Source organism: Chinchilla lanigera, unplaced genomic scaffold (genome assembly GCF_000276665.1).
Source record: "Chinchilla lanigera isolate Chin_1 unplaced genomic scaffold, ChiLan1.0 scaffold00030, whole genome shotgun sequence".
Taxonomy (NCBI): Eukaryota; Metazoa; Chordata; class Mammalia; order Rodentia; family Chinchillidae; genus Chinchilla; species Chinchilla lanigera.
The window spans coordinates 5,088,383-5,110,161 of NW_004955431.1; the positions used below are offsets into that span (position 1 = coordinate 5,088,383).

A 21,779-nucleotide genomic window follows, 5' to 3' on the forward strand; every position below is an offset into this window, starting at 1 on the left:
AAAAAAAAAGATGGAAATGTTTTTGACTAAAGCTGTGCCATTTCATACCAAGCTTCTAGTTATTTATTTAAAACAATACAACCACCTCACCACTGGAAGGAAAGCATCTACCTTAAACTGAACATTCAGTATTATTCTGTCCCTTCTCCCTTCCTCTCTCTGCTTCTCAATAGCAAATTGAGCTAACTTGGGGACCACAGAGGGCATTCTCAGCTCTGCTCCTCTCTTTCTCCACTTTTTGGGAAGTGAGTCCTAGGTGACAGTGAATAAGGTCTTTCCAACTCATAAAAACTCATTTGCCTCTCATATGAACTGTCAACAACAAGGGGGGCACTTGGGCCAGCATCTGTTGTTCTACTGTCATTCTCCTAAGTCTGAGTTTGTTCAGTGTTGAGTGGGGAGAGGGAGCTACTTGAACCCTCTTCATCATCCCAGCAACCCCGTGCCCCCTGCCACTCATATTGTGAGTCATGACAGGACCTGATTAGCATAGCTTTTTGAAAGCTTAACTTACAGCAAGGCCATGGTACAGGTACCATGGAAGGGCTTAGGTTCATTGCATCTCGTGCCTTAATGGCACCAAGATCTCTGCTCCAGACTCCTTGCGTCAAAAAGGAAAGAAAAGAGTTTAAAAGTGCAGCACATTGTTTCTCAAGTTCCAAAGTGCATCACAATCATCTTTGAGACCTGTTAACATGAATTTAACTGTCGCTCCCATCCCGGAGTTTTGAGTTCAATAGATTTGAGGATGGGTACCAAGAATGTGTGTCTACAAAGTCAGGTGATGCTGCTAGTTGGGGGACCCCACTTTGAGAACACTGGGCTGGAATAAAATTATTTCAGTTGGCTACTTCAGAGCAGGAACCAGAGCCCTGGTATCTGAGATTTAGCAGAACACCCTTCTCAGTCCATCTTGTCTAATGCTTGTGCCTTCCTCAGCCCTAGCTGGAAGGTCCTTTGAATGAGTGTTACGGCTTGTGTCTAGATGTCTCCCCACAGCCTCATGCAGTCATAGGTGGGGCTATTTTAGAGATAGATGGATCTAGTGTGTGAACTTGGATTGACTGATGGCGCAATGCTAGGATCAAGGCACTAGGATTAAGGGCATGAGTGCCACCTACCCTACGTAGCCTGGATAAAATATAAGGGAGAGAGAGAGCTGCAATTGTCCCTTGTCACTTGCTACCTTCTGCCCGCCATGAACTGTTTCTCCTCTACAATGTCTGTCTGCCATGCCAGAATGCCTTGGAGCCAGCTGATTATGGACTGAAACTTCTTCAAACTATGAGCTAAATAAATCTTTCCTCCTTTAACTTTGGGTGTTAGGTATTTCCTCTCAGCAACAACAAAAGGAACTAAGACAATGAAGTTCTTATCTTTGCACTCCCCACTTGAGCTGAAACTTGCTCTCTCCAAAATAATGAGCCTTGAGCTTCCTAGAAAAAACATACTTGAAAAACACTAAGTAATTCAGGAGTTGATGCATATTACAAAAACATGAAAAGAATGTTTTATGAAGAAAAGTACATGCAATTAACTATAAATTTAAATCAAGTGTAATTGTACCAAAGACCAAGAATCAAAACAATCAATCAATGATTTTTGATCCTTCTGTGGTTAATCTATATTTACTTTGCTAAAAACAAGCAAGAAATATAAAATACTCGCTTGTAGAGTATTAGTAGCAAAGCTTTTTCAAACCCATCTTTTGTGAGCTCTTTTATTGACCATGTGACCTGCATTATTGATCTAGAAATCCCAATACCTATTTCAAAGTAAAGAAAAATAGGGCCACAGGACCTGTTTCCAAACTTGCACTACTATGCCCAGCCCGATGGCTCTTCCCCCACATTCAGGTGATGCTGACGATTCTGCTCACTTGTCTGTTCACTCCAAAGTCCTTCCAGGAAAACACCACTCGCAGAGGACTCTGCCAAAATATTGTGCAAAGATCTCCAATTAACAGGCTTTCGCTGGGCAAACTAATTCATAAGAAAGTGCCCTGGGAGTTTTTCAAGACTAGAAATGTCCAATAGAAATATCTAATTGTAAGTTTCCTAGTATCTGAGTTCAAAAACTAAAAAGAAAGGCTGGAGATGTAAGTTAGTGGTAAAGTGCCCACCTATTATGTGCAAGGTCATGGGTTCAGTCCCAGCACTACAAATAAACAGGCAAAAATAAGCCAAAAACTCCAGGTAAAATTAATTTTAATAAAAGATTTTATTCAACCAAAGTAGTATCATCTCAGCAAAGCAACCAATATAAAATATAAACGAGATAGCAGATATTATTTTTTCACGCTAACTCTCCCAAACCTGCCGATTTTTATAATTACAGCACATCTCAGTGTCCACTAGCCATATTTCAAACGCTCTATAATCACATTGGACAAAGCAACTCCAGTCTCTGGCCAGAAGTGACAGTTTGGAGCACATTACAAACTATTTGTATAGAAAAGTAGCATAGCCGAGGCATGTCTGGGAAAAGTAAACTGGGCACTTTCCCACCTGAATACTCGCAGGCTTTCTGGAGTTTTACCGTGATGATGTTACTGAAAGATTTGCCTGTCTACAGCAGATAATCTTTTGGACTATGCTTTTTATTTTTTTCTGAGCCTCTAATTTTAATGCACTGATCCCTAAGTCTTTAGAACTCAGGAATTTAGATATATAAAACATGACTTTGAGAAACAGAATACGCTGATCCTCCCTTGATACCTGCCCAGTCAGTGGTCCCTTCCTTTCCCCACAGATCTACCCAACCAGCTCCGTCTCCTCTTGAATACAATGAGGAAGCCCAATGAAGTGAATAGTTGTAACTGTAAAAGAGTAAGATTCTGACAAAAACATACACATCCACCGTATCCCCACAGTGGTGAAATGTACAATCATAAGATTTATCCTCCACTTATGTGTGCAAAGCTCACTAGAACATTGGGTTCATATTCCTGCCTGAAATTTCTAGATTTTGGGGGGATCAAACAAGTCCATAACGTGTAGAAAGATGTTCCAAACCAGAAAAAAAAGCAATTCTTGTTTTTCTAAAAAAAGATGTAAACTAGTATTTTTAAATTAAAAATGATATGTATACATGGTTTCTCAGAGTCAAATATTTTGGAATGATATAAAATGGAAAATAGGGGCTGGGGATTTAGCTCAGTGGCAAAAGCGCCTGCCTGGCAAGCGCAAGGTCGTGAGTTCAGTTCCCGGTACCGGAGAAAAACCAAAAAAAAAAAAAAAAAAAGAAACAAATAAAATGGAAAATAATAGTTTCATTCCTCAGAAGTAAACCATTGTGTACAGTTTCTAGTGAATGATCCAGAAAAATGTCAAGCATATGCTATCTATCTATCCATCTATCTATCTATCATCTATCTATCATTGTAGTTTGGGGTTCTGCATGGGGAAACAATACAGGACACATAGTTTATAGAATTATTTTATAATAGTCACTCAGAGACTCATATACAAAGAGAGTGCAGAAATCTGCCCACACAGTAAAGACCAAAGAATCCAGCTGAGGGCCTGGATCCCACGGCATGTCTTGCAAGAGTCCAGTTGAAGACCTAGAGCCCATAACAATGCCCCCCAAGAGTCCAGCTGGAGGCCCAGAGCCCATGACAATATCTCATGCAGGCCTGTTTCACCCATCTGCACTGGGAGGGCCCAAAGGTCAGTGGTGGAAGCTAGAAAGTCTGTGCCAGCGGGATGAAGGATCTGTGCTAGCAGCCTGAGGGATCTACACTGGAGCCAGGAAGTGATGCTCAAAGAAAGAAAGAGAGCTCTTTCAAAAGTACCACAGCCATCCTCAGCAACAGTGAGGTCCCGAGCTCCTCTGATGATGAGAAGAGCCGAATCCATATCAGGAACGCCAACACAACAAGCTTTTCCTGGAGACTGAGTGACGCACCATCTTCCCTTCTGGAGCCAGGAAGCAATGCTCAAAGTGAGGAGCAGAGTTCCCCCAAAGTGAATCAAAGCCATTCTCAGTGACAGTAAGGTCCCAACCTCCTTCCACAAAGAGAACAGCCAAGTTCATCAGGAAAGCCAGCACGACAAGCTCCTCCAGGAAAACCAAGAGCTCCCTAGAGCTTCTAACAGCACACAATAGCTTCTACACTTCCTCTCCAGGTCTCCCTCTTATGTTGCTGGCAACAGTCCTCAGGTGGGCCTCCCACACCCAGCACCATGCTGGTTCACTTCAGCTGGGTGTTATAAGTTGACCACCAGTTTTCAATCATATATATATATATATATGTACACACACACACACACATATATATAGAATATATATATAAATAATATAAATATATATTTAAAGGTGTATATGTGTATCCATTTTCCACACAAATAAGATCAGATTGTACACTGTCCTACATCCTTCTTTTTCCCTTAACAATATGCCTTTCATTTCATTGTGATAAGAACACTTAACATGAGATATACAGCACCTTCTTTTTCTTAATTTTTATTTTCAGCAGTACATGTTTGTAGCACATAGTGATTACACTCACTAGGGGAGCTGGCACATGTATGTGATGCATCTTACTTCTTTTTACTTCCCCTTTTCCCTTTCCTGTCCCCCTCCCTCCATCTCTTGGTCTCCTTCTCCTTCGCAAAAGCTCTGTCTCCCTGTTCCTTATTATCTACTTTTATTTTGCTATTAAATTTATGTATACTTTGTGTTTCTCATATAAGATATTTCTTATGTGATATTTAAGCTTGGGTATCTGATTTATTTCACATAACATCATACCCTCAAGGTGCACCCATTTTCCTACAAATGACTTCAATTTGTCCAAATAACTCAAACTTTGTAGCAGAGTAGTACTCCATTGTGTGTAAATACCACATTTTCTTTATCCATCATCTGTTGATGGACATACAGGGTGCCTCCAATGCTTAGTTATTATGAATTGTGCTGCTATAAACACAGGTATGCCTGTATCAATGTAGCATGACATCTTTAACTCTTTCAGCAAGATAACTAGAAGAAGAAGAATGGGGTCAAATGGAATTTCTCTTTTTAGATTTTAAAAGAATCTCCATACTGCTTTCCATAGTGGTTGTGCTAGATTACCTTCCCACTAACAATGCAGAAGTGTCCTTCCTCATAGTCTTACTAGCATTTATTATTTGATTTCTTAGTGACAGTCATTCTTCCTAGAATAAGATGATGTTTTAATTTGCATTTCTTTAGTAGCTGGAGATGAACATTTTTTCATATATTTATTGGTCATTTGTACTTCTTCTGAGAAGTGTCTATCCATTTTAGTTGCCCAGTTTTTATTGGGTCTTTCATTTGGAGAAGGTCTAGTTTTTTTCAGTTCTTTATATATTGTAGATATTAGTCCTCTATCCAAGGAGTATCTGGCAAAAATTTTCCCCATTTGGTAGGTTGTCTCTTCACTCTGTTGATTGTTTCATTTGCTGTGCAGAAACTTTTTAAATTTAAAAAAAATTAGTATTTATTTGCAGTATATAAGGATTACCTTCATCATGGGGACTTTGTACATGTACACATCTAAATTTTTTTTATTCCTTCCCCCTTCCATCTCTCCCTCCCTCCCTCCATCTCTTGGTCCTCTTCCTTTTGCAAAAGCTCTATCTCTTTCCTACTATCTCTTTTAAAAATAAGACTCCCATTTGTTGATTCTTGATGTTATTTCTTATGCATTGGGGTTCCATTCAGAAAGCCATTACCTGTGCCTTCAAGAGTTTTATCTATCTTCCAACAGATTTGTTTCAATAGAGATTTTTGATACTTTTTGATTTTAGTTTAGTACATGTGAGAGATATGGATCTAGATTCAATCTTCTGCATGTGGACAGATATTTTCCCCAGCACCATTTAATAAAGAGGCTGTCTTTCCTCCAGCAGGTGCTTTTGGTCTCTTTGTCAAAGATCAGGTGGCTGAATATGCCTCAGCTTGTTTCTGCATCATTTATTCTGTTCCACTGACTCACTTGTCTGTTTTTGTGCCAGTACCATGTTGTTTTTATCACTGCAGCTTTGTAATATAATGAAATCTGGAACTGTGATGCCTCCTGCTTTGCTCTTGTTGCCCAGGACAGCTTTTGTTATTCTGGATCTCTTGTGGTTCCATCTGATATTCAGGATTGTTCTCTCTACTTCTGTGAGCAATGTTGTGGGTATTTCAATTGGGATTGAATTAAATCTACATATCAGTTATGGAAGAATGGTCATTTTGACAATATTGGTTCTGCCTGTCCAGGAACAGGGGATATCTTTCCATTTTCTCATTGTCCTCTTTGATCTCCTTTTTCAAAGTACCATAATTTTTGTTATAGAAGTCTTTTACTTTCTTTGTTAGGTTAATTCTTAATTACAGTGGTACCTCGGTTTATGAATGTTTTTGTTTGTGAAAAATCTGGTTCACAAACATAAGTGTTGGCAAAATTTTTTTTTGTTTTCAAACTCTGCATCAAGTGACAAATACAACAACCATCTTTCCTGCATGAACATGAACATAGCCATCTTTTCCAGAATCATGGAACAAATTAAGTTCGTGAACCAAGGTACCACTATATCTACTTTTTCTGGATGCTACCGTGAATGGTATTTTTCTCCTAATTTCTTTCTTGAGTATTCATTATTGGTGTACTAGAATGCTATTGATTTTTATATGATTTTGTAGCTGGCTAGCTTGCTGAATTTATTAGTTCTAGGAGTCTTTTTGTGGAATGCTTTGTCTTCTATGCAAAGTATCTTGTCATTTGTGAATAAGGTTAGCTTGACTTCTTCCATATATATATATATATATATATATATATATATATATATATACACATCTTTTGTTTCTTTTGCCTGATTGCTCCAGATAATTTCAGGTACTATGTTGAACAGGAATAGTGATAGAAGACATCTTTGTCTTGTTTCTGATTTTAGAGAGAAATTTTTCAGTTTTTCTCCATTAAATATTGATATTGGTAGTAAGTTTGTCATAAATGGATTTTGTCAGATTGAGATAATATCCTTTTATATCTGTTTTCTTCAGTATTTATATCATGAATGGATGTTGGATTTTGTCAAAGTTTTTTTTCTGCCTCTGTGGAGATGTTCATGTGATTTTTGTTTTTGCTTGTTTATATGATATATTACATTTATTGATTTTCCTGTATTAAACCATCCTTGCATCCCTGAGATGAAGCCTACTTGGTCAAGATGTATGATCTTTTCAATGACTTATTGCATTCTATTTGCCAGTATCTTGTTGAGGATCTTTGCACCTATATTCATTTAAGAAATTGGTCTGTAGTTTTCTTCTTTAACTGAGTCCTTCTCTGGTTTTGGAGTCAAAATAATTCTAGTTCCAGGAATGAGTTTGGCAGTACTATAGCTCAATTTCATTACAAGGTTTGAAAAGTACTGATGTTAGGTCTTTCCTGAAGTTCTTGTGAAATCCAGTGGGGATCCATCAGGTCTTGGGCTTTTCTTAGTAGGGTTTTTGTTTTATTACTGCTTCAATTTAATTGCCTATTATTAGATTATTCAGGAATTTTTAAAGTATCTTCTTGGTTCAGTTTTGGCAATTCATATATAATCTATTTCTTCTGTATTCTTCAATATACACGAGTATGGGTTTTCAAAGTAGTTACTAATAAACTTTTGAATTTTGATGGTGTCCATCATGATTTTGTCTTTTCCATTTCTAGTTGCATTGATATGGGTCTTTTCTTTTTGTTTTTGGTAACATTGGCTAAGCAGTGGTCTATTTTGTTTAGTCTTTTGAAGAAATAGGTCTTTGATTCACTGGTGTATGATACATTATGCTGATTGTAGGTACAATGTTGTACAGCATATCTGTACAGTATGTCATAGAGATTTTTCACCTTGCCTACCTGAGACTTTATGCATGTTGATTAGTTAATTCCTTTTCCCACTTTTCCTTCCTGCAGCTATGGTAATCACCAGACCACTCTCTGGCCTTATGAATTTGACCATTTTAGATACATCGTTTTTAAAATTTTGATTTTGAGACAGGATCTTACTAAGTTGCCTAAGCTGACCTCAACCTCATGTTCCCCATGCCTCAGCCTACCAAGTACGTGGGATTGTGAGTGTTTGCCACCATGCTCAGCTACCCTACATGTTTAATGGATACTAAACATCTCTTTGCATGGATATATTACAGTTTCTTGCTGCCATTTATTTAGGATTTTTGTCAGTATTTTTAAGACAATTTCTTAGGCACACTATAAATATACGCTGATAACTTGCTCTGTTGTCCCAGAACTTGCTTATGACGTTTGCCAACTTCTGCCTTGCATAGGGTATTGATGCTACTCCTTGAAGAAGGAGCCATGTCAAATGCTCTCTTTCGCCTATGAGAATATTCATAGCCATGTATAGTTAGTGTACAGCGGTTGTTTAAACCTTTTTCTCTGTGACCCATACATGAACCCAAACTTGCATTCTAAGCATCCATAAAACGCAAGGATTCTCTTTGAATATGAGTGCACATATATAACTTATCACCAGAGACTGGAGTACTAAACCTAAAGACAAAGATCTGAGTAAAAGCCATAGTTCCTTTGAGAAAGCAGAAAAATTGGTACCTGGCCTCTGTTTCCTTATTCACTGAGCCATAGGACACAAAGCTATGGTCAAAATTTCTTTCTACATATTTTACGATATATTTTTTTACCCTAAGAGAAAGAGAAAGCAGAAACTACCCTACATTTTCATGACTCAGAAAGTCTAAAGTCAACTTAAATACCATATTTAGCTAGTCTGGCACAACTGAATCTTCTTCTACCTTCAAAGGAGAAGAGTATTGTCTGTACAGGACTGGGGTCTTTTAAAATGTCTGGGTCATAAATATGTACAATTATTATACATCAATTCAAAAGGAAAAAAAATGTCTGTGAGGCCCTTGCCCAGCCAAAGTGGACACAAGGCTGCTGACTCATACCTGGGTCAGCTGCAAGCCTGGACCAGTGACTATGGCCTGAGTCTAGACACCTAACCCTTTCCTTCTGGGGCCTTCTATACTGCCTCAAACCCTTCCCAGCCAACAGTACTGTGCATCATTTGTTCAAGATCCATGTTAGGAACTACCACACAACCCAAGTGAGTGAAGCCAATTCTGCTTTGAGCATTTCACCAACTCCCTGAGCTTTCTGGAAGCACCCAAGGTATCTCAGAATGAAAAGTACAAGCCCAAAGCCTGAGGAAATGAAGCATCATCAAAAGATTTTTTAAAAATCTGTCTGCCCGTGGAACAAAAGAAGAGACCAGAGAACACCCAGAGGAGAGGAGAGGCCAGTGATCTGCTTGGTCAGGAGAGGGAGCTGGGAACAGGGGAATACATGTAAAAATTCCATTCTTCAGATCCACACAATAAAAAGATTCATCCTAGGAGCCATTGAGCCCCAGTGTAGTAATGCTTTAAACCCTGGGGCCCAAGTGTGGTTACTGAAATGGAAAAAATTCAACTGAGTTTTGTTCTGTGGCTAAGTCACCATCCAGCTATAGCATGGCCTAGAAGTCATGAGGTAACATCACGGAGACAGATCTATTTGTACAAAGCAGGTCCCACAATGCTAGAGTCTGGATTTGAATGTCCCCAAAGGCCATGTGATGAAGGATTGGTCCCCAGTTTTGCATTCATGGGAGGTGGTAGGGTCTTTGGGAAGGAATGCAAGCATGAAGTCTTTGGATCATTGGGGGCTTGCCTGCCAGGGGGCTTGTGGGACTCTGGCCCGTCCTCATTCTTTTGCTTCCTGGCCATGAGGTGAGTGGTTCTGCTCTGCCACACACTGCCACCATAATGTACTGTCTTACCATAGGTCCAAAGCAATGGAGCCAATGGATCCTGGACTGGCACCTCCAAAACTAATCCAAAATCAACCTTTCTCATTATAAGCTGATTGTCTCAGGTGTTTTGTCATAGTGATGGAAAGCTAACCAACATACACAATAAGCAAATATAAGCAATGCACACATTCTTTTCACCATGAGGGATGAGGGAGTATTTAATCTTAATAAGGACTACTGTACTTGCAAAGATAAACCAATCATTCATGAGTAGCTGGAAATCATGCTTGTCTGACGCAGGTGGAGAGTAGAAACTCCTGCTTTCATCTTGGTGTTTGATGTTGATGAGCTCAGTCCCCCACAAGATATAAAGCACTTGACAGCACCTTCCAGCCACACCAGGGAGCAACAGCAGCTAAAATCCTCCCTGAGCACCTGCATCTTTTCAATCTCTCCCTCTAGAACCTGTCATTCTGGTTTAATAACATGAAAAATATCAGACACATCCTAACCATGGGACATCCTATAAAATATCTGACCAGTATTCCTGGAACTATCAAGGTCCTCAGAAACTAGGAAGTCTGAGAAACTGTTCAAGCCAAGAAGAGCCCAGGAGACATGACAAGCAAATGTAATATAGAGTTCTGAGTGGGATTCAGGAAAAGAGACAGAACATTAGGGGAAAGTTGAGAAAATCTGAATAAAGTATAGAGTTTAGTTAGTAATATTGTATCAGTACTGGTTCATTAGCTGTGACAAAGGAACCATAGTAATGAAAGATGCTAACAAAGGAAAAACTGGCTGTGGGGCAAATGGGAACTCTTTGTACTACTGTCCCAATCTCTCTGTGCATCTAAAACTCTTCTAAAATAAATTAAACTTCTACTTAAAATAATGCTGCCATGGAGGTAACTGCCTAACAGAAGTCTGGTGTCCTTCTATCCAGACAGCAAGATGATAATGAAGCTGAAGCAGGGTCTGCCTGGCTTTCCACACAGGCTCCTTGGGAGCACTGTGCCAAGTGGACAGTGAGCAGGGCGTTTGTTCTGTGACAACAGGCAGTCCTTCCCCCAAGCTTGCGGCCATATGCATCACACTGCAAAGGTCACCCTGGAATGGCATTGAACGCTGCATACATTCACACATCTGATTTATTAAGCCAGTGTGTACCAGAAGGTCTGATTCCCCCATGGCTTAAAGTCTTCCCTAAGGCCCTGTTTCCCTATGCTCACCTGACTCACCTTGCCTGCTGTATACCATCACCCAAAGGACCTCCACCCTTGATGTCCGCTCAGTCAAGGACAGGGCCTGCCCTTTAGTCCCTCACTGCTCTGCCACACACCCCTTCTGCTCCTGGGAACTCAAAGGCTTCCAACTCCCACACAGCAGGGTGGAAGGAACAAATGAAGAGAACTAGGGAACTTGATGCCAAGAGTGTAAGGTTGTGGATAGTAATAATATTAGTGTGAACAATGATATCAATAATACAGCTTGCGAAGCCCTAATCCAAAAATCTAAAATGCTCCAAAAACTGAAACTTTTTGAGCACAGGACAGTCCTACCTGTAACACCAGTGGTACAAACTGCCAAACAGGATAGTCATGCATGTACCACTGGTGTTGAAGCCAGCAGAAGCATGTTAAAATATTGTATAAAATGTCTCTCGAGCTATAGGAAACATAAATGAATTCTGGTTTGTGACCCACTCCCAAGATATTTCATTATGTATATGAAAATATTACAAAATTTTAAAAATATCTGAAACCCAAAACATTTCTGGTGTAAGCGTTCTGGATACTCGACTTGCTGTAATGATAACTACTGCTACTGAGTGACAGCCATATGTTCCTAGGATGCTTTGCTTCAACTTCTCATGTTGTAGCATTTATCACGTTATCTCAATCAGGATGCAACAGAAACCACTTTCAACAGAGGGAACTAAATGCAGGGATTGGTGTTCCCAGTGGGAAAGGAAAAGGAGAGGACTGATGAAGTAACCCAGAGATTAGTAATAACAGGAAGCATCTACCAGCTCACATTCAAGGAACAAAGAGAGAATGTAGTGTGACTTGAGCCCAGGAACAGGAAGTAAAAACCATAGAGGAGATCCTCCCACCCACAAATCTTCCTCTTGTACCTGCTAGACATGGCTGGTATCAGGGCTGGTAAAACATACTGTCCGACCCCCAGCCCACCCTTGCTGTGATACCGAGCAGAACAGAAGGCCCAGGGCAGGCACACATGCTTCCAAGAAATTGCTGGTTAATCACTGTATACTGCACATGACTGCGACAGTCTGTGTCTGTCTCTGTCGTCTCTATGTCTCCAGCTCCAAGCACACTGCCTGGCATATGGTTTACATTCAAATATATGTTAAAACTGAAGAACGCTTTTAACCCCTGTCTTTCAGGGAAGCTAAAAGCATTGCCCCAGTGCACAAGGATCTGAGTGACGATAGTCTTGCTTGCTATGCAGGACAAAATCAGAGCCTGCCTGGGCACCATGATTTTTTTCCCCCCTTGGGAAAGAGGCAATAGAGTTGGAGCCAAGAGCCTACTAACTGAGCAACATCCCCAGCCCTTTAAAAAATATTGTTTTAAAATTTTGAGACAGAGTCTCAGTAAGCTGTCTAGGTTAGGCTAGAATTTGAGAACCTCCTGTCTCAACCTCCCAGTGCAGGGATTACAGGTATGCACCACCCTGCCTGTATGCAGAGCAAACAACGCTGTGGAAGGGAGCAACAGGAGGAACAGTGGATCTCTGGCAGAGCCAGAGGAGACACTGACTCAGGGAAGCCACATGCATGGGTATAACAAATCAGAAAAAAAAAAAAAAAAAAAGTATAACTTATCAGGAACTCTTTACCCTGGACTCTGAGCTCTGAGTGCTGAGGCTACTCACCAACACAGGGGGGTGTGATTTCCCGGTCTGTGTGCACAGGAGGGGAGCAGTCAGAGGGCTTGCTCTCTCTCCCAACCTTAGGAAATAGGTCTGATCCCCTTTTCAGCTCGATATCCCTTCCAGAAATGGTGCAACTGGACATAAGGATGGCTTGATATAAACACAACCATGCAAACATCATTTTCTACATAAAGCCACTTTTAAAAAATTGTGGCCAACACGCCCACAGCCTGAGGTCAGTATTCTTGTTGTACTGCATCCAGGCAGCTCAACTGCAAGTTATCAGCAGGAAGCAGGCAGCTTTCAGTCTCCAGACCAGCAGCAGCGGGTCACAGCGGCACAGGCAGACAGAGAGGAAGAGTTAGAGACCCCCGTGCCGCTCCTCACTGCCAGCACCAAGCCTCTGTGAGGCACCCAATGGCCTGAGACTAGGGACTCCTGTGAGAAGAGCGATGGAACAGTCACTGGCTCTAAGCGTGCTATTTATAAAAACAGTCACAACCATCTTCAGGAACTGATGCAAATGCAAAAGATTCCACTGGAGATGGAGGCAGCTTTATCTTCGGCCTTGATCTAAGCCGGGGCAGATGTTGTCTGCGCTGCCCCCTGCTCTCCTCCCAGGGGCTCCCCTGGCGGGATCTGCTGGAGAAGGAGGCTCACAGGCTGGGAACTGAACGATAATGCTCTTGAGTGACAGTGAATGTGCTGTGGTGACTCCTCTCCACCTGACAGTGGGGACAGTGGGGACAGCCTTGTGGGCACATGGTCCATACTGCTGCCCAGGCCCCGCACTCAGAAGGGCTTAGTTTAACGCTCTGCCTTCACTGTCTGGAAAGCCTTAAGTTTTACACAGGGTCTCGCGTTTTGATTTTGCACTGAGCCCTGTAATTCCTGCTTCCAGTCCTGGATCTGCTTCTCCCTGTAGAGGAAAACCACGAGTTATGGCCAGGCCCAAAAGATCTTGCTAGAAAGGGCTTTCATCAGACCAAAATGCGCTCAGTTTCTCCTCTTCACTGGAAGGACGCTGGACTCAGCTCAGTGGCACCTGAGTCGGCCTGGATGTGTCTCACTGACATGGGCTCCCTCTGGGATAGAAAACCTGACAGGACCACTGTCCGATCTGCTGTCCCTACGGCAAGGATCAGTATCTTCCTGCTGGCTTCTCCAGCAGCTGAGGGCCACAGGGTCAGACCTCAGGGCCCTACTTATCCCTGGTGAAAGCCAGCTGCTCAAGAGTGTGGCTCCAGAGCAGAAGCACAAACACAGGCCGCTGTCAGGCCAGAGAAGGCAGGGAGCTGTTCAGTCTCCCGAAAGCTGATCACAGAGGCAAGAAGCCCCAGGAAGGGAGCGAAGAGAAGCTCACCTGGCTACAACTCTCCTGATGATCTCACCGTGGACACCCTCTGCCTGTTCTGGATCACAAACCAAGTGAACTGTGCCACCTGGTGGAATTCAATGAAACCACCTGTGCGTTACAGCATACCTAAGGAAACGAGCTTTTCTGAGTGAAAGGTGAAGACGTGTAACCATAAAAAGGATCCTTGAGGTTGACGCTATTCTGGAAAATCTAGCTGCATGATCCCACAGTTAGCGTGGTAAGGATAATAGTGAAGTGACACTGGAACCTTCTCTCCTGCCTACCTGGGTTGACTGACAGTGAAGCCGGCATGCCCTGATTTTGTTAAGGGTCTGAATGTATCAAAGGTAAGAATGTCAGTCTTGACCACATCTGCATCACCTGGGGTCACACCTGACCCAGGGGCACAACCCTGGCTGGATTTAAGATTCGCCTGAAGGAGTTTTTAACCATCCAGATGCTGGATCCAGGCTCCCAATGATCTCATGTAGAACCACGGGACTAGCATGTAGCAGGGACTCAAGAAAGAGTTACTGAATACTGAATGCAGAAATGGCCCTCATATTATTCTAGCAAATGCCATTCTACCCTCACTCAAGTTTACCTACAGGGAGCTACCTTGGCACTGGCCATGAAGCATCCACCTTACGGAGTCCATTATCTCCACCTTCTTCAACGCCCACTTTGGGAGCAAGCCTGTTTCACAGGAGGCTCCAGGCTGGCCATGAAACCGGCCTTTGTCCCACCTCCGCACAACCCCCAGCGCGATTCCCAGTTGCTAAGATGCAGTTAATCCTTTCCTGAACTTGGCAGATAATTAAGTAAAGCTCTGAATGGTATAACATTCTCCTGGAAAATGCTTACTTCGGATCTAGAGAGGATGAAAATAAAGGAACATCTTCAGCTTCTTGAGAGGAGATCGTTTCCCAATTTATTTCCACAACTTCTGCAGGAACCTCAGTTTTTCATGGAGAACAGGCTTGGACAGATGCGGAGAACTTTTCCAGCACGCACACCACTGCTCGGTGACCCAGGACAGCAAGTTCATGCAGGAAATCCAGCATGGAGACTTCTGCCACTCGGTGATCCCAGAGGCTCCTTTACTGCCCAGGTTAGGCCTGAACACCGGGAAGGGGGTGTTCCCTGCACTTCCCTCTCCAGATATTCAGGGAGGCACTGCTTCTTCTCTAGGGGGCCCACATCCAAATTGCAGTGGACTTCTAGCCCCTACCCCAATATCCTTCTAGGGCTTTTGGGTTTGTTTTTAAAGCTCCATTCATGATTCTCATTGCCAGGTTTTTTTTGAGTTCTTTGCTGTGTTTATTCAGAAAACACTGCGACACGTGGCAGGTGCCAGCTCCCCTGGGTTAACAGGGATTTTAGGTCAGGGGGAAGCTCAGAAAACAAGCAGTTGTGCCCATTTCCACGGGAGCACTGTCCAGTACCTGCTCACCCAGCTCTTCTCATGGGGGCCACCTGCAAGCTGCTTACCTTGCCTGGCTATTTCAGCAGCAGGCACTTTTCCAGCGCCACTGGTCCCTGCGGTGACCCAGAAGGCTCTTAGAGAACTTGGACCTCCGGGACAGTAAGGACAAGTCCTTAGGTGCAGATTCACAGCCACTTCTGGATACACAGACCCACGGAAAGAACAGCACTGGAGTCCAGAGCACAGCCCTGCAGGAAAAAGCATAATTCTGGGTTGGGTCATCACTCTCCGCCCCGGCAGAGCTGTCCTCCTACCACACACTCAGCACTCCTGCCTTCCCTGGCCTCCTCAACTGTTGGGCTTCCCTCCTGCCCTCACGAAGGAATGAACATTGCCATCTTTTCAGAGCCTACATGTCCTTGTCTTCCCAACTGTTTGAAACTATTTGGGGATTCCAATGATTTGACATCCCAATTATCTTTTTTGTTGTTCTTGTGTGTCTACTGGAGCCTGAACCCAGGCCTTCATACGGAGCTACATCCCCAGCCCTTGTTTTAAAAAAATTATTTTGAGACAGGGTCTCACTAAGTCACTATGTTGCCCAAGCTGAGCTCAAACTTGTGATCCTCTTGCCTCAGCCTCCCAGAGCACTGGGATTATAGGCATGCACCACTACACTGCATTCCAACTATCTTTCTCTGACTGCCTCTGATCCTTGGAAGTGTCACACACATTAAACAAAAAAAAAAAAAGAAAAAAGAAAAAAGAACCCTCAACAGATGGATAGCTTCTGACCATTTGGGAAAAAAGCTTAGGAGACCATTAATGTCATGCTTATTTCACTTCACGGCAGGTATCTCTCTAACTTGGGGGAAAGAGGGAGGTTTGCTACCAGGGAGTGAAAAAGCAGGAAGCTAGGGATTGAGTTCTGCCTCATCAGCTTGGGAAGAAGCCAAGGCTCCTTCGGGGCTGCAGGGTGCGAATAGCACAAGTTGAGGGATGCCGTTTGGATCACAGTAGCTGGATTTGTATCCGCATTATGACAATTTTCTGGCAGATGACAGCAAAGCAAAATAAGAAAGGCTTTCTCTAATTTGCATACAGGCGTCATATATAGATAGGCACAATCCCGGGCTCCCTAGCTATTTCTCTTTCTTTCTTTACAGACAGCTCCTATACCTTTACTTTCCAGTATTTCCAGGAAAGAGCTCAGGGCAGGGGAAACAGAAGTGGGGAACACAGCAGGCGGCCTCGAGGGCCAACCTTTTCCCACAGGCAGGCGGGTCTCAGGGCCTGCTTCTCTTGCCAAGAGCCCAGTGAGTTTTCCTTGCAATACAGAGCAGAATTCTTGAGCTGAAGGTTCCACAAGAGGCCTAGGGCCCTCCCTGTGTACACACACTGCCAGCAGCTGGCCTGCTGCCAGCTATGTGCCCTGGACACTCCAGGAAAAGGCCAAACAATATTTATGAGCTCGGGTTCGGTTTGGAAGTCACTGCCACAGGGCAGGCATCGCATCTTGCCTCAGTCAAGGCCGGCTTAGGAGAACATGAGGAATATTCCCGTTTGTACCATCAGCAGTTCTCCTGAACATCTGGGACAGCTTAGGCACTGCCCTACTCCGCTGCTATTCCATGAGGGACCCAGTTAGTGGGCCAAACAAGGGTTCTTAAAGACTGCACGAAAGTTTGACTTGAAACTGAAAATAGTATCAATACCAAACCCTTGGACTGAAAATCCTGGGTTTATTTTTTATTTATTTATTTTTTATTTTTTGACCTTTTTTCTGAGACAGGTTCTCACTATGCCGTTCAGACTAGCCTTGAGCTCACTATGTAGCCCAGGCTGGTCTCAAACTTGCAACAATCCTCCTGCCTCAGCCTCCTGAGTACTGGGATTACAGGCAGAATCCTGGGTTTAAACTGAAGTTCTACCTCCTAACAGCTATGCAGTGCTGTGTGTTGACTTAACCTTTCTTAACTCATCTCTTTATTTGCAGAAAGCAGATACGAAGAGCTATCTCTTGGGAGGTCTAAATGAGATCATATGTGTAAGGCACTTAGCAACACTCAGAACATATTAAGAGCATAATAAATACCAGTCATTGTTAAAAAAAAATAATTTCCATGTCCAAAATTTAGCTCAGTTGCCCCCCTTTCTTTTCTATTTCAGTTTTTTTGAGACAGGCTCTTGGTATGAAATCCAGGGTTACCTTGTGAACCCCAGGCTGGCCTTTAACTCGCGACAATCCTCCTGTCTCAGCCTCCCAAGGGCTGGGTTTACAGGTATGCACCACCAAGCCAGGATTATTTTTTTTTTTTTAATAGACAGAGTCTTATGAAGTTGCCCAGGCTAGTCTCAAACTGCTGAGCTCATTCAATCCTCCTGCCTCAGCCTCCCTAGTAGTTGGGAATACAGGTGTGTGCCACACTGCCCAGCTAGAGAGCATTTTAAATTATAAACAAAGATAAGGCAGGAAGATTTGTTTTCCCCTGAGGGTGGAAGTGAGTTCCGGAATCTCTGTGACAGCATTTTCTAGTGAGGGCTCTGAATCAATGAATAGGGGTCTGGTCAGGAGAAGGCACTGTGGGCAATGAGTAAGTCTCCTATGCTACAGCAGTGCCAGAAAACAAGCAGGGAATATTCTGGAAACTGGCTGGAAGAACACTCTTGCTGGAGACAGGAAACTGAAAGCTTTTCTTTGTGACACCAGCCAGAGACAGCATTAGCCTCTGGGCTCCCATGTTTATCTGATTTAGAGACTGTTTGCTGAGGATGGCTCCTGTGGATTAAACCTCTTCCTCCAACTCCACGCTGGGAGCACAGCCAAGCAGCAGGGCTGGGCTGCCTTGTAGGACGTGTCCTGCTTGCCCTCTGTCCTCTGCCTTGGATTTTTGCCTTCTACGCTGGGATTCCATCCTGGTTCAATCTGTTGTTAATATTAAGTCTTGGATTTTATGTATCTTCTCACCCCTTTGGAGGGGAAAGTATTTTGCTTTCACAAACTCGATAGCTGTCTCTATGTCTCAGTAAATGACTTGCCTAAATTCAAACAATGACAGGTGATAAAGCCAAAGCAGGGTTTCCACTCATTCAACACCCACAGGTGCCAGCAAAACCAGACCCTCCTGGAAACGGGTTGGAAAAGCCTTCTGTATATTTCTGAGGCCAGCACCTTGGGGTGGTCCGGCAGTCTGGCTTCACATTCCAAGTGAAAGCTGGGAGAACCCTTACCTGTAGTGTTTCCTGAACCCAAGCCCAGCCTAGGAAACTTAGCAAGCTCCTGTCTCACAAAAGGGGGCAGGGATCTAACAATGTGGCTCAGGGTGAAGGCCCTGGGTTCAGTCCCCAGCATCATAAAATAAAAGCAAAATAAAAATAAATTACCCAGGGAATGATTGTGTAGGGCAGGTTTAGGAGACTGTGACCAGGTCCTGCTGCCCAGGGGGTCAACACACGAAGGCTTTATAAATAGCCTGGGGTGCCAAGGAAAACATTGTAAATCTTAACTACAATGTCTCACATTGAAAGCAAAACTAGTTATTACCTTTCCCTTCAATTCATTAAAGGCACAGCAGCAGGGAAACCTAAATTTCATTTCCCCTAACCACCCTTGGGCCCTCAGCCTGACTTCTACTTTCCCTCAAGGAGGGAAAATCAGGAATGCCCCTGTCTAAGAGCAAGGCAGCAATTCTTTTCTTCTCCAGTACTTTGAATTGAACCCACTGAGCTACATTCATAGCCCTGTTTTCATTCTTTTAAATTCTGAGACAGGGTCTCACTAAGTCACCAAGTGGTTCAGGTTGGGCTCAAACTTTCTGTCCTCCTGCCTCAGCCTCCCAGAGTGCTGGGACAAGTGAGCTTGACCATATTCAGCTGGGAGAGATTTTTACAAGCTTGTTTCCTGGGACCAGCCAAAGGTTAGACACCAGCTGGCATTCATGCAGCATTCTGTGTGACTTGGAAAGGTCCAGTAAATAGTGGCTACTGCCAGAGGACACCCCCTTTGAAAGAGACTGGCAGCCAATTTATTCGTCTGAATTCATTGGGACAGGGCTAAGGGGTCACCTGGGAAACAGAGCTGACGGCTACTTTTCCCACCATTCTCTTTAGCAATGGGCCTGAGAAAGGGCTGAACTTTCTCCAAAACCCGGTGGATGAAGGAATTCCACGTCATTTCCTGCTATGATGGAAGGTGATAAACCCTGGTGCAGGGAGGACAGGAAGTCTCTCAGAGATGAAAATCAGGGGAAGATTTTTATAAAATGCCAGCGTAGGTCCAGTACAGGGTCGCTGCATCGCAATCTCAAGGGGTGGTGCCCAAAACTGTTATTTTAAACATGGCTCACAACACACAATCCATTTTTGCAGCACACTTTTCAAAAACAATTATTACTTGGTCCCATCTTTGTAGGCCTAGATCTGTTTTACACAGCAGGAAAAATAAAGTCACCAACTTTTACCTAGCTGGTTAATCATGAAAGTGTGTCTGGTATTAAAAGCAGCTTGAGTTTTTTTTCTTCGCAGAGTAATGTAAAATTAAAGTGGAGAAAGACATTTCATATAAATTGCTTTTTAAAAATATGCAGTCATTGCTAAGCATCTTGAGGCAAAGACCATGATGACAGAAAGTACACACGGAAACAAAACAAAATTTCTCCGCCAACGCCTCTGACGTGCAGCAGTGTTGAGAACCACTGGCGAGCCCGCTGTCGCACCTCGAGGACGCAAGGTGACCGAGGCGACGAGGCCCCGCGCGATCGCCGCGGGAGCCGTCAGCACCACCGACGGGGGACCTGGCGCAGCGCACAACCCGCACCGCCCTGAAGCCCACGCTCAAGCGAACTGTTGCAGTCCACACGTCCCATCTTTTTAGAGAATAAACAAAAATACATCTGGGAAAGTACAGAGATGAGTCTAGGCTAACGATGTAGAACCAGCCCTGTCTGACGCAGCCAGGAACCCTACGACCAGGGTTACAACTAGAAGTGAGTCCGACCGCCAGCGCCGGAGCCCCGCCCCTCCGCGCTGGCCCCGCCCCCAGATGCGAGCCGTTTCCTCGCATCCCGCCCCGCGCCGACGCTCTAGCCCCGCCCCTTCGGGGCCAGCTCCGCCTCCAGGCTCGAGTCCCGCCGGCTCGGACGCCTGTTAGCTCAGCCCTCCCGACGGCCCGGCCCGGAGCGAATAGGCCCACCCTCTGGCTGCTAGGTCGCTGGCCACGCCCGCTCGAGACGGCTTGAACAGGGAGACACCCGGAGTGGCGGGCGCGTCCTGCCCAGCGCGCCGGGGCGGGGGGGAAGAGGGAGGGACTGACCACGTGACCTCCGCGGCCCCGCCCACGCAGTCCGCCGCGCAGCCCCGCGGGAACCTCGGTCGCCGGGCTCGGTGTATTCGCGCGGTCTCTGGCGAGCTCGCGAGGCTGAGATGGAGAAACGTGCCTGGGCGCGCGCCGTGCGCGGGGCCCTCTCCGCGCCCCCGCCGCACGGAGCCGCCCGCGGTGACGTCATCGCGTTATGTAAGCGCCGCGGCGTCCGGGCTTACCCCTGCTGGGCGGACGGAGGAGCGGAGGCCCGGCGTGGCTCTGTGGCTGGGCCTGACCCCAGGTCCGCTGAGGCATCGCGGGGTTCAAAAGGTGTTTGGGGAATACAATAACTGCAAGCTCGGCCTTGCAGGGTAAGGCCAAGATGGAAGATGATTCTGAAACGCGTCTTCTAGAATTTGATTGTCTAGAACATCATGTGGATTTCTCCGCCGAATGAGCTTTATCATAACTAGCAATTTATAAATTTCTGTATGTGTTCAGGGACAACTGCCCTCTTTTAGTGCATGTCAGGTGCAGAGTAGGTTGGTAGCGAGCTCACAGAAACACAGCTGCCCAGTGGCAGGGTTGGGTCCCCCACCTGAGAGGTGTTATGTCTCCAAACTCCAGGCTTTTGCCAGTAATTGTGTAAACTTCATGCAGTGCCACGGAGGGTCCCCAATCTCCCAAATCTTTATCAGCCTCAGTTCATCGAAATCAAAATAAGCCTGCAGCGCAGGTAAGAGGATGCTTGCGGCCTCAGCCCTGATCTCAGACAAGTTCAGACCCTGTTCCGTGCCCTGTTAGGCAGGACTCATACACCCCTGTCCACATCTGACCTCCTCGTTGTGAGAGACGGGTCTGGCTGCCTGTCGCTCTGTTTACTCTGTACAGGGTTACCTAACTTGCCTAGAGACTGAGCGCTCTTACATAAGATGTGCCGAGGCCAATTGCTTTACTGGTCTCAGTACCTAGGACACCAGATCATTCCCACCCCTACTCACCGGTGGTCATGTTTTT

General features: G+C 44.5%; 1 long non-coding RNA gene across 4 annotated transcripts in view; it reads right to left on the reverse strand.

The window, feature by feature from the left end:
- The window catches only part of LOC102004307, a 24,865-nt gene extending 3,930 nt beyond the window's left edge, over positions 1-20,935 (reverse strand). Inside the window, exons 1-5 of one of the 4 annotated variants that reach the window (XR_261453.2) lie at positions 20,775-20,935; positions 15,529-15,711; positions 14,902-15,155; positions 14,044-14,122; positions 1,330-1,930 (exon numbers count right to left, since the gene is read on the reverse strand). This is a non-coding gene — a long non-coding RNA (uncharacterized LOC102004307). Of the gene's footprint in view, positions 1-1,329; positions 1,931-12,923; positions 13,600-14,043; positions 14,123-14,901; positions 15,156-15,528; positions 15,712-20,774 lie in introns of those variants that run through there. The other 3 variants (XR_261455.2, XR_261454.2, XR_001234597.1) reach the window with 3 other exon arrangements.
- Positions 20,936-21,779: the final 844 nt, after the last annotated feature.